We start from the raw sequence: 11,375 nt of genomic DNA on the forward strand, positions 1-11,375 counted from the left end.
GATCGCCGCCGCCGTCCCCGGGGCGCAGCTGGTGGTGCCCGGCGTGGGCTGCGGGAGGGCGGGACAGCTCCAGGTGTGCGCCGGGTACCTGCGGCATCGCTCGTCCCTCTTCAGCTGCGGGACGTTCTGGGCAGCACGCACCAAAGGACTGTGATGGTGCAGGGGAGTGCCGGGCACGGACCGGCTGCTGCCGCAAGGGAGCACTGGCAGAGCCGAGCAGGCTGCGGAGAGCCCGGAGCCGGGTTACGTGACGGGAGCTCAAGGGACAGACAGGAGGACAAAGATATCTCTCAGACCTTGCCGGCCTCCACAAAAAGTAATACACGGAGCACTGGCACCCACCTGTTGCTGGGGTTTTTTTCCTTCAGTCATCCTGGTGAAGACCAGGATGAGGAGGGAGGACTCGAATAAAGATAAAGAAATAGCTTTGCTACAGTTAACAGAGGACATAAGGTCGGCATAAAGACATCATGGGAGAAAACGTGAAAAGCCTTGCGTCCTGGAAAGTTTAAGAAATGGGTTGTGTAGGCTGACATCGGGGACTGGTCAGAATCATGATAGTTACTGTCTCAAATGGCATGGAAATGGTAAGGAGTTGCTTTCAAAGGCAAAACAGCTTGCTTTTTTGCAAGATGGCAAAGAGGTGACAGAGAATAGAAATGGGTGCCTTAGATAGAAATGTGTGACCTAAATGGTCTTTGCAGCATATTCTATATACCCATTAAAAGGAAATGTATATTAAAGCTGGTGGACACAGGGGTAATTCTTGTTCTGAGGGGGAATGTATACTTATATCTCAATCAGATGAACAGTCAGCCAGAGACTCTGATCTTATACACTTCAAACCCTGTATGTATACATGTATGAGAGGCAGAAAGACACTTGAAAGTTCAAGGCAAATACTGCTGATGTGACTTTTTTTTAATCCAAGTTCACATTTCCCTTTACACATTTTAGATTTAAGCACAACTTGAAATGATCAAGAAATTATCTAAAGAAGCCAAAAAGAGCCTCTTGGGAAACTCTCACAGATCTGAAATCTAAAAATCAGAACTAGATTACTCTTTGGCAAAGACCTAATCTTAAGGAAACATGCTGTGACAGAACTAACCCAGATCTAGAAAAGGCCTCGCTCTTTTGCCTCCCCAAATGTTTTGTTCTTCCCTCTTCCTATGTTTTGTTTCTTTGATTTGTGCCAGGATTTTCTCCTCCTCCCATAGCTACGTACTGTGAAAGTGTTCACACATCTCATTGAAGCAAGCAGAACATACATTTAGTGCTGACACACACTGCCCATTTTCTTCCTTTCTAGTTGTATTTTCATATCTCAGAATTTTGGCACCAGCTGCTACCAGTTCAGATATTTTGAAATAAAAGCAGGCTAAGAAGGGACATTGGCAGAAACCTCCATCATCTGGTCTCATCAGTTTTAAGTGTTTACAACAGCAATAAATGTGCTGTAAAGGGGCAATAGCCTTCTTGATGTCAGAGGAATATGTATACAGAAGAGGAAGAGCAATCTAAATTTAGTGAGCAGAAAGGAGACATCTGCAGCATTTAGGCTAGTTTTGCTGACTGACATAAATGTATTATTAAAAAACAAAAAAAAATTTTTTTCCTTTTACAATTAAAGGAACCACCATAAAGAAACTACTTTTTTATACACAGTATTTGATGTTTCCAAGCCTTTTTTATTTTAAATAAGAGATAATCTCATTACATACGGTCACTGTGCTGGGGATAGAGAAATAATCCCATATATAACACCCTGAGACAGCATTTCTCACTTGTTACTAATGCTCTAGGAAAAAAAAAAAAAAAAGAAACATCAAAGAAGGGGTCAGGATGATGGATCAGCAAGTCAGGAAGCAATTAGGTGAGCCTTATTGTACCTCAGAGAATGATGTTGGTTCCTGGCACTTCTGTTTTTGTTCTAGGAGTGTATTTGCTGATTGAAAGCAGTTGAACAAGAAAGCACAATATTAAACTTCAGTATGAAAAGTGGGCTTGAAATTCCAGCACATATAGAAAATATCCTATGAATGGCAAATGACATTTTTACTAGCAACATTGCAGCTAGATCCAGTGCTGCAAAACTGTCCTGTATCACACATCATCTTTTTCAGGCTCCAGCTTTCAGGAAATTGTGTAGGTCCCTTGGAGGAGGGGAAAACTGAGTGTGAACCAGAGCATCATTTGTGCCACAACTTAAGCAATATCATTTAAATCAAACCACTACAGAAAAGCTTGTACTTGAGTTGTGACTGGAGTGGTCAGTAGAGAAGTCAGCATTACGCTGTGCTTAACATGCTCTGGCTGTGCTCCAAAATGACCCTTGGCACAGGAACTCCAGCACAATTATACAAAGCAGCAGCCCATTGCCACTGTAGTCCTCAGATGCATCTGAGAATGTGACCAATGGCCTTTTCTCGCTGCCCTCAGATTTCTCCTTTAAAATCCCTTCTTTTGCAGCTGCTGCCAGGAGCGTGTGTGGGATGTTCTGCCTGGGACGGTCCCTGCAGGGGCGGGCAGCTTGCTACAGCACACGTACTGCTTGGGGAGCAGGGGTGTGATACAGGACCAGGCAGCTTTTGGCAGCAGGGAGGCCAGGACAAGCCTTCTTCCCTGGAAAACCTTCTGTAACAGCCACCTGATCCTAGCCCATTCCATTTGTACATGGGGAAAAGGCAGCCCTGTGTCAGAGCCTAATAGCCCCAGATTCATAAAGTGTAGTGGAACAGAGATGTTTTCCCACTTTGTGAAACTATGCCAGAGCTTGATGGCAGCTGCCTTCTCTGGCAAGTGACCACAGTAGTGAGCCCTGCCACAGATTTGTACCTGATCCTACACCAGCTCCTACTCCTCAAAGCAGTCCAGCTGCCACTTCAAAAATGGCTCTTTCTGCTTTAGAAACATCACCTGGTCAGCTGGCACCACACCACAGGGAACACGAATGCTGTCAGGCTTCTTATGTTTTGAGGCAGTCACACTTTGGCCGCAGGCAGGGCAGCAGGACATGGAGGGCTCTGATTTCATGCCAGCTACCTGTTGAACCCCTTAAGTCCCATTGGAGCCAGCTGACAATGTAGACTTCTCAGACTTGGAATGGCAGTGGATGTGTTGCAGCTGGTGTCCCACACAGTAACTAGAGAGATATGATGAGCTCAGAACAGGAGACTTCAAGAAACATTCCCTAGTTCCACACATAATGTCAATCAACACAAGAACACCAAGGAAAACGGGACTGCAGACATCATCATGTGGCAAGAATTTACAGTTATTAGTACGGTCAGAAAAATATAGTAGTTACAAGCTGAGACAAACTCCATTACAACAGAAGGTGGGACAGATTAAATAAATACAGGTACATCTGTTCATAATTAAAGATGGACACTGGTGTGTAAGGTGGAATATTTCTAGAATAATATAATTATAATATTAATTTCAGTAAAAAGAAATGCTGACCATTGAAGAATAATGAGTAAAACTCAAGACTTTTTTTTATGTTGGGCTTACTAATGAAAGAAAACACAGGAGCAATAAAATTGGTGCTCTCTTAATTGTCAGATTTAGTGTCCAAAGTCATCATATAATACTAGCAGTCACCATACAAAGCAGATGATTTACCTTATTCATTCAGAACTGGGAGCTGATGCTCATGAAAGGATCTCTGACAGCTGCAGAAAAGCTTTCACTTCCCTGCAGACTAGGTGCAATGCTTCACAGCTAACTGGGGGAGCAATGTAACTAATGAAGCCTCATTTCCCCTGCCTAACAAGGAATGAAGCTTGAGTGAAGTTAGTGAGTTCATTAAGCCTCCATTCATCTGGATTCTCTGATGTCTGATAAATTGGATTGAGTGCCAGAGCCTTACCTTCCAAGAGCCGTCTTTTCAGAAGAGCACCTTTTCGTTATCATCTGTAATTTTGTGGGTTATAAGAGATGCAAACAACGTCTTGTAGAAGCATTCTACTTGAATCAAAACATGGAATGGTAACGAGTCTTTTTTTCCCTGTAAAAGCTATTATACATGGAAAATTTCTATGAGGCCACTTAAGACTAAAGGTACTCTTTCCAACACAGTTTCTGCAGTTACTCTGTCACACAACCAAATGAGTCACGTGCCTGTCATAGATACCACAAACAGCTGAAATACCAGCTCCCTTTTTTCTATCATCTTCACTCTTCTGGGTAAAATAAGTTACTGCCTATTACATGGGAAAGGATCTGATCTTCAGTTGTTAAAATCAAAGTTTTATTTTAAAAAAACGCAGTTCAGCAAATTTAATTAAGCCTGCTTAATGGAATTCTTATGGGATCCTCTTACACATCTCTGCTTATTTAATTTTAATTATTTTTTTTAATACAGAGAAGATGGTTTCCCCAGTAATACAATCTTCAGAATTTTAATTTGTGAACTGTATATCCAGTTTGTCCTCATAACTGAAACTTGTCTTAGGTTAATTGGATCTCCATCAGAATACAAGGATGTCTTTATTCTTAGCATTAGAGAGTCCAGCTGGGCATGGCTAGTAGATGAACATGTTCCTGTTTACAGGGAGAGTAAGAGAAAACTGGATTTATTTTTGTCTAAAAGACTATTTTTTCCCCTGTCATTGTGCAGTTTGTGAGTGCTGAAGTTGTTTGAGTTCTGGTTCAAGTAGGGATTTTATGCCATGTGTATATAGCAAACTCATCTCTCTTTTTTGTTGTAATAAGATTTATCTATTGGGTTTGGGACAGTTCCCAATCCTACAAAAGAGTTTTACTACTCCAGCAAACTCAGGAACTAGAGCATTATAAGAAATATGAGACTTCTACTGCCTTATTTAGAATGTTTTATTTAAATATATGTACCCAATGTATAGAAGAGTGCAATTACAATTTTTATAAAAAATTAAAATTCAGTGCTGATGCTCCAACATCTTCTGGAAGGCTGAAAAACATCAAAAACAAAAGCATACAACACAATACTAATTATAATTGTTAACAATTACTGCCAATATGACAGGCATAAACCTAGACCATCTTCCTCCACACTTTCTATAATCAGGGCTGTGTTATATAATATCAGCTTAACAGCTTCTTAGTTGACTTCCTGATGTAAAGATAAACATCATTATATAACCTGCCTATTTTAACTTTCCCAGTCAAATTAAGCAGAGAGGTTGGTGTGTTGTATGAAGTGAGTTTGTATGTGTGAAAACCTGATGCAAGAAATAAACCTTCAAAGAGCACATTAGAGGCTCTTGAGCAGTGTTTTCCTGGGAGGAAGGCAGCAGTCGCTGTGGGGTTTGCCTGACCAAATGCTAAGGAGAGTGTTTAGAAAGGAAATTTGTGGATTTTTGTATGATCACGTTACCCAATTAAAATAACAACTACTAAAAATAAGTTAAACTCTTCATATCGTATGAAAATGTAAGAAATCCCCCTAAAATAGCAAGGGACTCTAGCTCAGACAAAGCACAAGAAAACCTCACTGTGGGATTCAGACACAAGCTATGTAAAGCCTAAGCACCTTCTCCCAGAAAGGGCAGAAGCCACTCTTAGTCTTTGGAAATAGAGTAAATAACATGAAAGTGCTGTTTCTTTTATTTCTGTGGCACAGTCTCCAGCATGCCTTGACACAGAGCTACTGTCCATGGCTTGGGTTACTCTGCTGATTTTTACCAGCCCTGGAGAACAGAAAATAGGGTGCCTGAACCACGGGATTCAGCAGCACAGCAAAATGACATCACAGCATATCACATCAAGACACTTTTGTTTTCCTAACCCAAACAATGTAGTATTTGTAGCAAAAGCATGGGGTTGTGCCCAGCCTTATGCCTCTTGCACAAGGGTGAGAGATACATGCTCTGTTACCACCACATTGTCCATCGTGTGCACCTGAAAAGACAAAAAGTCTTTGTCTTCTGGAATTACAGACGTGTACCTAGATTAGGTGAGTGGAAAAAACAGAGAGGGAGTTTGGCAGTGACTTTTTTAGGAATCAAAATCATACTTGTCAGAAGGTACCTAGTTTCAAAGCTGAGTCACTCTCCAAATAAACTGTTTTGTTGCAATGTATTAAGACGTTCTACTTCACACCAAACACTGAGTGTTTCTGAACATTGCAGAAACACATAAGAGCATGTGGAGCTCTTATAGTAGCCCCTCTCTCTCCTGAAATGTCAGCTAAACTTGTTTAAAATTCCTTCTTCCTGTGCTAACACCTACCATTTAATCTCATCCCATAACTGGGGAAAGGCACATTTGAGGACAATTAGCAGACTGCTGGTTTGTCCTTTACAAAACGTGTCTCCAGCTGTAGCTGTTGTTCCTGTTACTGCCTACGAGCTGGGCTATGGGTACACAGGGCCCAAGCTTCCCTTCTCCTGCCCTGCCATACTCCCTGCTCCTTGAGATTGTGGAAATTTTCTGCAGAGACCACTTGAGAGGAGGAGCTACTGGAGTCAGCATAAATTTGCCCTCCTGGCTCACTGGTGGTGAGCAGGTAATTGAATTATCAGGCACACCTTCCCTTTAATGGGTTTTTTTCCTCCTTGTTTGTGTAGAGGCTTTGGGAGGATAAAAGCAGGTATGTACCACAGATATGTGAAAAAAAAGAGGGGTGTTAAAATGGAACGCAGCTGGATAATTCAAGAAAAAAATCGTCTTGTTCAGAATTTTATGAATAATTAAAGGGAGAGGCTGCCAGTGACTGAAGGTGAGGGGTGAGTCCTCCAGTGTCCCACAGAACATCTGCAGAGCTGAAACAGTGAAGAAACTGCCAAACAGTCCGGCTTGCAGGGATCTACTGATTAAGAGGACCTAGGGGCTGCAGGAATTGCCCACAGATAATGCATCCTGCCCTTCACTGCAGGGTGAGCATTCAGTGGTGCTGAGATCCTGCAGCGTCCACACAGCTTTTCTGTTATATGTTGATATGTGTTTAGGTGCAGAAAATCCTTGCAAACCTGCCCATTTTTTCACAAAAGGCCTCAGCAGAGGGCCTTCATGTGGGTTTTGTAAAAACCACTCTTTAAATCCTAGTGGTATTGTGCCTACTCTTAGTGACCTCAAAAGAAGTTATCAAAGTCCTGTTACTGACTCACAAGCAGATTCTTGTTTGTCCTTTCTGTAAATCCTCTGTTATAGATAACTCATTTAAGCTTTGTTGCTTCTGTATCACTTATCTTGCCCCAATTTCTTGATCAAATACTGTTGCAAGTTGAAATCAATGAAAATTTTAACATTTCTTGTTGTAAGTTCCCAAAGAGCTTGTACTAGATTCCCAGAATCAGAACTACTTCTGAATACACTGACCTAAGCATTCTGCTGCTGCTGGCAAAGCTGCATGGACAGTTACTTTCTCCAGATGGGTCCAGCTAGATGCTGCAGAAAGCTACAGGGAAGCTGGCTGCAACAATCAAACATGTACACTCAGAGACAACATGTAAGCCTACTTACTATTGATATTCCAGTGCTTCTATTCCTTTCATTTGCTTTTGGTCCTCAAAATACAGCATTTCTGGAAGTAAACCATCAACCTTCCTTATTTCTGGATTCTCATTACTGTGGGAAAAAAATCTTCCACTTACCACAACTGTGATTTTTGCAAGGTAAAAAGTGATATCACTAGAGGCTGTGCCACATTCCTTCTCAGAACTGTGCTACTGCAACAGAAGAGAGCGTTGAGTAACGAGTTTGTCCGATACCAAGACTGACTCATAAGGACAAGAAAAGTTGGAAGACAGGTGTATGCTTGCAATTCTTGTCCCATTTTCCTGGTAATTTGGAAATGTGGCCAAATAAAACATTAACTTGGTGGTGTGCAGGCCTCTGTCCTGGAATGGTTTGCATTTCTGTATTTGCTTAATGCTGAAATCGGCAAAGCTAAATTCTTTAAATGGATGCAGAGACTATGTAGACTAAGGTAAAATATTTTCCTTTTTTTTTTTTCCATCAGTAAATATTTTATACTTCACAGAGACAAGCTTATAGAGGAAGCATGGGGTGACATGAAAAGCTACAACAAAAAGAAATGCTGTGAAGTTGGAATAATGTAGAGATCAAAGTCATACCAGGCAGGAGAGAGAGGCAAGAAACAAAAACAGTCAACAAAGGGTGACTGTGAGCCCTTCTAAGGCCTTGAAAGGGGAAGATAATTGACAGGGGCCTCAGGAGCAAGATTTACAGCAGGTAGGGTTATACGAGTGGTCCTGCACAAAACACTAGTGAGACCTCACCTAGAGTTTTACATAACCACGGCCATCTGTGCTCACCTAAGGTGAATTTGCAGAAGAAGGTGGCAGAGCAGGAAATCTGGGATTTCCAGAGTGAATGAACTCACAGGGTACCCTCAGGTCAGTAAGGCTATTGAGCAAAAAAAGAGCAGAGGTCCCCCAGAAAGCTTCCTGGTACAAGAGCAGGGAGGTTTGGAGCTGCTTCCAACTAGAAAAGTGAAGACAAGTCACTGAGCTGATTTCAAGATGAGACTTGATGCAGTCACACAACATTATAGACTGAACACAGTAAAATGTTCCTCTCTAAACATATGATGTCCTTTCATTTCCATCTCCTGGAGGCCTGGTGCCTTTTACCTCAGGTACTCACAGACTGAACCATGTATTTTAATAGAAAAGTTGATTTCACACCCAGATTTGGGCTGCATAAATTGATTTTTTTTCTATATTGAAGAAAAATGAAGTACAAAGATTTAGATTTTGGGTTTGCTTCATTGCAGCACATTTCTTTTCATACAGAGTTTCTCTTGGGCCTTTATTCTTGACACCTGGGGTCCTCTGGTAGGTGGTTTGGACAGTGTTGTAGTGTACAGCAGCTTCAAGACAACTTGTTGAAAGTCAGGGGTCTGATTCTGATTGCTGAGGAAATCTCCAGCATAGTAAAACACTAGATAAGCTCCTCCAAGGTGAGTGGGAGGAGACAGGATAAAGCCTCTGATAGGTTTGGGTTTGGTTTTTTCCTGCTTTATATTTAATCTTATCAAGGATGGAACAGAAATCAGCTGCTGATAGAGAATAGTGTTCTGCTTACCAAAGCTGCACTGAATTTACATTTCTGCTTTAGGATAGCTGAGAAATTCCAGACCTGTGCACTAAGGGTAGGCTTAAGAGAACTCAGTCCACCATCACTGGTCTGGATTCAAGGGCGACTTCTCAGCTTCCTAAACAGAAACAGCTCAGTATTTTCACAGATCTCCTGGCATCCTGCAGATGTAGAGCATGCCTCCTATTTCAGAATCTCACTAAGGATTTATTCAATTATTAATTAAAATCTCATTTGGTAATGATTATCACATGCTGCAGGAAACATCCAGTTTCATTGCAAACAGTTCATTTAAACTCTCTGAAGACATTCCATCATGGAAAACAAAACTAGCTGTCCAAAGAAAGAAAACCTTATCATTATGTATGGCACTGCATTACAATTCAGAAGGGATTATCTCTGTTTCTACTCCCTTTAACAATACGATGAAACATGCTGGCTGTGTTAATTACTGTTTGCTGAGGCTATTTATGCAGGGTACAACTTCAGTGTAGTTCCAGTGAATTTCTGATGCATCTTTGCCTCTGCGGATTTTATTTTTGTCTGCTTTAGCTAAATGTAACTAAAAATGAAGATTTTGTGGCTAGTCTCTGCAGAGCAAGCCACATGCTCATATTTACATCAGAAGCAGCTCATACTTTCAAGCAATTAACAATTGAGGTGTGCTAATTTTTCTATCTGTGGCTAGAATTAGCTGCTAGATACCCATTGTGTTTGTTTTATATATAGGCCTACAGAACTGAAACCATCAAAGCAATGTTTCATGAGCATAAAGCAACCTCGGCTCTCACTTGATTGTTTGTGTGAACTTCTTGGAGGTTCTGCAGTTAGTCAGGAAGAGCTCAGTTCTGCTGCTCCCCTGCTCCTCACTGCCCAGACCTCCCAGCACTGTGCTGTCCATGCAGGGCCACAGCACACCCAGCCCTCAGCCCTTACTGGCCCATGGTGCTTCAGAAATGTCACTACCCAAGCAGGAGAGTAAGAACTCTATGGTCTAGCCCTGCAGTAAGTTTAATTTCTCCACACAATACAAATGCTTGCTGCTTTTTTTACATTTTGCAGCAGGTTATTTCTGTAAACTCTTTGGATGGGTTGAAAGTACTTTTGAAAATGTGGAAAACATAACACTCCCCTGCAGATTTTACCATCCCACACATGGACAGACTCCATTTCATTGCTGGTGGCTGCAGGAGAAAGCAGACTTCAGGCCCAGGCAGCGCCTCACAAAAGTATCTCTGCTAAAGCCAGGAAATCACTCCACAATCACCACAGAGCAAAATCATCAGCCTTGGTCCATGACAGCTTCAGCAGTGATATATATATATATATATTGAAAGCAGGATACTGGTTTATTTTCAGACCCCTGAATTGGGTAATTTTACATTTTACAGCCCCCTAAAATCTTTCCAATATCTGTGCAGACCTGGGGCGTTATCTCTAGGCTCATTAAACAGTAGGTCTGGTTTCTCAGTGCACTTTTACCATATAAAAGATTTACAAAAGCAGCACATCCTACAGAGATCCACAGACCATTTGGGGAACACCACTCAGCTAGAAGGAAAGATGAGGAGACATTGGGGAAGTGCAAATGAATCTCTGCTAGTCTGCTGATGGAGTAGCACAAGCCAGCAGGGATCCAGAGTGCCCAGCCTTATCATTTCTATCTCAAGCTCTCTGCTCCTGGTGGCCTCTTCATCCTGGAAAACTGTAAGGAGACACCACCATTCCCTAGGAGTTACTGAGAGGCTCAGCTGGAGACGAAGCTCCCCTAAATAGCCAAGATCAGTTAAGCTCTCTCTGCCTGAACAAGAGGCAGCTTCAGAAGTGCCCCTGAGGAATGGGAACAGCTGGGGCAGGGCTGCAGGTAGCGATGTGCTGTGTACAGAGAGCTGCCCCCGGGGCTGACAGGGCAGCAGGGGCCCTTGGGATCTGCCAGAGGCTTCCCGGGACACAGGCATCCACCAGAGCATTCCTTTTGCTCTAAGCAGTAGCAGACTGCCAGAAACAACCTCTAAACTTTCTTCTTCTCACTAAGGAGTACATTACGTGGGCTTAGATCTGTTATACCGATCCCTCCAGCAGCACTTGTGGAACAAGCCTTCCTAAAAACAACCCCTCAGCTCGTTTCTGTTGCTTGTGCAAAAGCATACATAAAGATAGGAAATTTTATCTCTACTTATTCGACTTCTTATTCCTCCTCCTATTAGCTAGCACGTTGCTGCCACGTTAGCAGCTGCCTATTCGGTGATGAGCTTCCATCTGCAGGCAGAGCAGCTCCCCAGCAGTGCTGTGACAGGGGTTCAGCACCCCACAACCCTCTGCACTCC

General features: G+C 42.4%; 1 long non-coding RNA gene across 1 annotated transcript; it reads right to left on the bottom strand.

Moving 5' to 3' along the window:
* Window positions 1-4,821: 4,821 nt before the first annotated feature.
* On the bottom strand, window positions 4,822-11,105 carry LOC117244880. Its single transcript, XR_004498776.1, has 2 exons — window positions 7,450-11,105; window positions 4,822-4,936 (listed from the first exon to the last, which is right to left on the bottom strand). It is a non-coding gene; the product is annotated as an uncharacterized LOC117244880 (long non-coding RNA).
* Window positions 11,106-11,375: the final 270 nt, after the last annotated feature.

The sequence above is a fragment of the Parus major genome, chromosome 9 (assembly GCF_001522545.3).
Source record: "Parus major isolate Abel chromosome 9, Parus_major1.1, whole genome shotgun sequence".
NCBI classification, from domain to species: domain Eukaryota; kingdom Metazoa; phylum Chordata; class Aves; order Passeriformes; family Paridae; genus Parus; species Parus major.